Below are 6,023 nucleotides of genomic sequence, written 5' to 3' on the forward strand. Positions count from 1 at the left end.
ATAATAACCATGAAACGTCTGTAGTGATGACTTCAATCTTGTAGCAATATAACCCTGTTCCAGAAGCCTATTTGTTAGAAATCTAGCGCGATACAAAACATCTGAGTAGTTTCAGCAAGCTCTGGCATAACGTCAGAGTTGTTATATGAACGATCCATAAGCAGATGCAGAAGGGATTTTGCCACAAATGAAAAGAACGTTGACAATTCTGAATGGAAAGGTCAAGATATGAGGCTGACTTCACAGTTTCTGCAGTATCCTCAAGTTTTTTGGATAGATGCGGTGTATCAAATCAGTATTGTTTAAAGATAATACGTCATCTACATAGTGGAAACTGAGATTTAATTATCTAGCTGAATGATATTCCTTTTTTCGGATCAGATCAGCTATAAAATCAGCCTAATAAAATTGAAGGAATAGGTCAGCAGAGGAACACAATTTTTCCCACTGAAATGCGTACCGTTTGTTGAAAAACGCGTCCACCACACAGGACAAATATGTTGCCAATTACGAATTTCAGCATTTTGTAAATATCTTCCTCTGTATATTTGGAAGATGATTTTGGAAAATTTATAACGCATGAGGAATCTCTAACTATATATTTGTACCTAGGTGTAGCATTTTATTTTAGAAAAACAACGATGTATAATGTTTTTAAGTCTGGATTTAAACTGAGTATAGGAATAGAAAATACAGTGTTGAAAATCATAGGTTTTAATGCTAATATATTCTGATAATAGCCTTGAACTGATTATCTCCAAAAGGATCTTTCGAATTTTGTAAGATCCACATTGAATTAATACCACTACGGGAGTAACAAGTATTATGGTAGGACTGCAGACCCTCTTTGACAGCTGTTAGTATAGAACTTAAAAGTTTTGAGAGAGGTTTGATGGTAAATTTTTCAGATCCAGATATGTGATGTTGTTTGTATGGATTCGTGTGGAGTTTAGTAAATAGACGGTAAATCACAATCATCGTCCTTGGTAGAGAGACCAAAAGAGGATAGCACAGATTTATGGTTTTTCCACAATCTCTTCTTTGGAGAGTGTGGTAGCAGTATAGGTCTTATCACTGCTATTATTTTCTAGGTCTACCTCTGATAATTACAATTGGACGTAAAACGTTTTGCAGACAAAAACAATGTTGTTGTTGGCTATGTCTGCTGGTACGACAATATAATGTAAAGTAGAAAATGTTTTTGCTAAATCGGGGTCTTTGAAAAGAGTAATCAAGGGAACCAAGGTTATAGCGGTAATCAAAAGAATGTAATCCAGGGATAAAGACCAGACATTGAAAACAGACATATACAACAAAGAACATACAGTTACTAGAATCATACATACCAAGTAACCAAAGAAAATGAGCAACTCGGACTCCACTAAAACTGGGAGCATAGACCAGGTGCACCGGTAGGGTAAGTGTCCTATGTCTTTCTAGAAACACCCATCGAGTTCCTCATTAAAGTCAAGTCCGGGGTAGACGAAAGGAGAAAGGAAAACTATGAAACGTTGAACAAATCAGTTTTCATGGCACAGATGCATACACCATAACGATCCATATTTGTTAGAATTCTAGCGCGACACAAAACATCTGCGTAGTTTCGGCAAGCTCTGGCATAATGTATGAGTTGTGATATGAACACTCCATACGCAGGTGCTGAAGGGATGAAAAGAAAGTTGACAGTTTTGAATAAAAGTCATCACGTTTGTCATAAAGTTTGGTCAATATATTTCTTTACCATCGATTTCTAAGTGTAGGTCAAGATATGAAGCTGACTTTACAGTATCTCTAGTATCCTTTATGTCAAGTAGATGCGATGTATCAAATCCCCAAAACTAGGATTGTTTAAATATAATACGTATCTATATAGCGGAAACTGAGATAAAAGAATCTAGCCAAAAAAAAATGTTCTTTCTTTCAGATCAGATCAGCTATAAAAACTGAAAACTTTTGCACTCATTGACCAACTTAAAACTTTCATTCGTTTCAAAAGTAAAGACCTCACGGCCTTTAACCGCTCTGATAGAGAAATATACCCATATAACCAAGAAATAACAAGTAATGGAAAAAATAGTATGTATGCAATACGGACTCATGATCAACTCCAATCACATTGACCACATGTTACGGTAAGGCAATGTACTTTTATAGCAACAACCACTTAGTTGTCCTTATTTGACACGTTTGACCAGTTTGTGCTCTGGATGCAGAGTGCTATTCCATAACGATTCATGGGTTCATGATGACGACATTTAAAGTGGGTGCTGAAGCGATGTCGCCAGAGGTGTAAGGACCGCTGACGATAAAAACAAGGAGTTAAGTTGGTTGTTGGAAATTTCAGTCATAAGTTTTATCTTTCTATTGATTTCTATGTACATTATTGAAGATAGATTACACTGCCTTCATAGATTTTGTATCCTTTAACTGCAGTCGATGCAACGTATAAAATCTCCAAATCTAGGGTTATTTAATTACATAAGTCATCTATATGGCACAAGGTAAGGTCAAAGAGTAATCAAGTGAACGCAATCCAAGGACAAAGACCAGACATGGAAAACAGACGTACTCAACAAAAAACAAGTAACTAAAATCATACATACAAAGTAACAAAAGTAAATGAGCAATTCGGACTAAAAACTGGGAGCAAGGATCAGGTGCACCGGTAGGGTAAGCGTCCTCTGCTTTTCTAGAAACACCCGCCGAATTGCTCATAAAAAGTCAAGTCCGGGGTAGACAAACAAGTAAAGGAAAACTATGAACTATGATCAAAAGACCTCAGTTAACGAAGATGAATTACGTTGATGATTGAAGATGTTAACAGACGTGAATTGAGAAAAAGATATTAAATATAAAATAGTCAAAAGTACAGAAACATGGTTCATAAATCAAACTAGGTAGGTCGGAGGTCCACGGTTTCAGCATGCATGTAGTTAGAAGCAACTAGACTTTGGTTCACAGACGCACCGCTAAAACAACGTTCTGTATAGCAAATAGATATGACCAAGAACCTGATATATTAATATTTATCATAACTGTTTTAAATTAGGTTAGGATAATAAAAAGCTCCGAGTCAATGTACTGCAATATAAAACACTCTGATGTATATAGCTTGGTACGATGTTCTACAGTTAGTCGAGGTATATCTCAGCGTGAAATTGTCCTAATTGTAGTTACAATAAAGTTTGAATTTGGTCTAATGACTTAATTACTTGAATGTAATTCTGTACATACTTATGAAAAAAAAAACAAAAAAAAAAAACAGCAAACAAAATGAAACCTTCTTCTACAAAAAAGAAAAAAAACTGCACTAATTTCCATGAAAGTGTTTTGATTAACCGTAAAAAAAATTTGAACAGGTACATTTAATATTGTCTATTAAGCAAGGCATATACAAACATTAACTTAAAAATTGTTCCTATCAAAAAAAAAAAAAAAAAAAAAAAAAACACGACAAAATTAAGAAACAAAATTAGTTCAAAGCAACACCAAATACATTGCCGAACATGTTCCAGAAAAAAAAGGTTACAATGATATTTACGAGATATCAAAATCGAAGACAATCCGTATAATTATAATACATGGATATGAATTGACAAATAACAACAGTAAGTTTGTATGATTTCCGTCGAATAGGCTATAGTTTTAATAATGATTTCTGTTTAAAGCCCTTGACGAGCTTTCAACAGAAATCAACAGTCCTATTTTTATAATTTATTGTGTTATACAAATAAAGATATATGGTTTAAGGAATTCAATACAACAACGTTAGGGTGTTCGTATTCACACCATAAAACCTGTTTTAATCCACCGTTATCATCAAAATTGCCAAGTCAGAACTATTTCCGTGGTTTTCAACCTATTTTTTTTTCCATACGGCCTTTCCTAACTATTCCTTTTTACTATCGCATAAATTCTATTAGTTAAGAACAAATATCTAATTCTTAACTTGTCGGCTAGATATAAAAAAAAAAACAAAACATGGTGCATTTGTAAGTATTATATGTTCATGTTCATTTTATCATCAATTTCATGTTCATCGTCTGAATATAGCTGAAATATCGCTGCTCGGACGTTAAACCCCAACAAACAACAAACAAACAAATATAGCTGAAATATTGCTGCTCGGACGTTAAACCCCAACAAACAACAAACAACAAATATAGCTGAAATATTGCTGCTCGGATGTTAAACCCCAACAAACAACAAACAACAAATGTAGCTGAAATATTGCTGCTCGGACGTTAAACCCCAACAAACAACAAACAAACAAATATAGCTGAAATATTGCTGCTCGGACGTTAAACCCCAACAAACAACAAACAACAAATATAGCTGAAATATTGCTGCTCGGACGTTAAACCCCAACAAACAACAAACAACAAATATAGCTGAAATATTGCTGCTCGGACGTTAAACCCCAACAAACAACAAACAAACAAATATAGCTGAAATATTGCTGCTCGGACGTTAAACCCCAACAAACAACAAACAACAAATATAGCTGAAATATTGCTGCTCGGACGTTAAACCCCAACAAACAACAAACAAACAAATATAGCTGAAATATTGCTGCTTGGGCGTAAAACACCAGCATTACGTCCATTTTAAAATTTACTGAAATAGCTTGGATTCCGTAAGTATGAAAATAAAGTATGATATGACATCTTACTTTTTATTTTTTTTTAACAAGGTATAACATGGTGAACTAGTTTAAGCAGAATTGTGAATTGATAAATATAAACCTAAACTGGCCTTTTTTTATAATGTATATAATTTGATATCTTAAAAATTGCCAATTTTAATTATGTGCTTTTTGACAGATTTGTCTGTTCATCGAAAGAGTATTACAGATCCATTTTAATAAACCCATTATGAAAGATACGTTAAATCTGGTTCATCGATTTATTCTGATTGTATAAAGAATTAATAAATCCCTTTATTTAAAGTGCATTGTTCTATATGTCGGGTTTTGGCTCACTTCCATACTTACACACACTGGAAGATAAACCATACCGTTTGTTGCATTTCCAATGCACTTGTTGTAATGTTCATAATTAACAGCGCCATAGTCCCTTAGAAAATATTTTTCGATGAAACACGACATTCTATAAGTTTGTAATCACGTTATGATAAAAAAAAATCTTTTGATCAGTTATTGCGAGTTATTCTTATATTTCACATCCCGTCGGAACTTAATAGCTTTTTCTTTTACTTAGCTTTGTAAAACTACAGGTCACTATGTGAAGAATGACAGATGGTTAGACATTAAATGTGATTTTTACAGTTCTATGTTTCCTTCATTTTGGCATCTACGCTAGACATATGACTTAAATGTTAATCGTAAAGTTGGCATTTAGTTAAAAGAATAAACTACGTTAACAAATTTCAATAAAAAAAATAGCGAGAATGATCACACATTTTTTGTAACTGCTCTTTGGACACTGTAAACATACTTTGTTAGGATTTATTTAAATTAATACATTACAATCTGAAGCGCACATAACACATGTAACCTTTTTCAACTTTTGGCATATTGGTTATCTTGTTCTAAATGACAAAGCAATAAAGAAACACGCTATATTCAGATGCATTCGATTCTTTTCAGGAAAACTTTCTATGTTACATAAGTCATACCTCAAAGATAAGATCGTGGGAGTGGATTTGAAAACAAATTAAATCTGTATCTTGGTTTAAACCCATACAACATTAATTTTTTTATCACTGTGTTCAAAACATATACAACATTATAATTCAAATTTAAACGTGCTGTAAATTTCTTTTTATTAAGGAATCATTTGTTTACATTGCTCATGTTTTTTCTTCACTTTTACTGGGAAATTTGGGAATTCATAGTACAGTAACTCTCTAGTCATTTCGCTTCTTTATTAAAGGTTGTCCCACGTGGTTTTTGTGCATTTTAACTTATAAAATAAGTCGTAATGTTATGTTTGCAATATTGCCCGTGTATTAAATGGACATACAGTTCAAATTCAATAAAGCATGTTAAAGTTCTTCAAATT

The sequence above is a fragment of the Perna viridis genome, chromosome 13, assembly GCF_037379345.1.
Source record: "Perna viridis isolate PV_CMFRI_1.1 ecotype Kerala chromosome 13, ASM3737934v1, whole genome shotgun sequence".
NCBI classification, from domain to species: domain Eukaryota; kingdom Metazoa; phylum Mollusca; class Bivalvia; order Mytilida; family Mytilidae; genus Perna; species Perna viridis.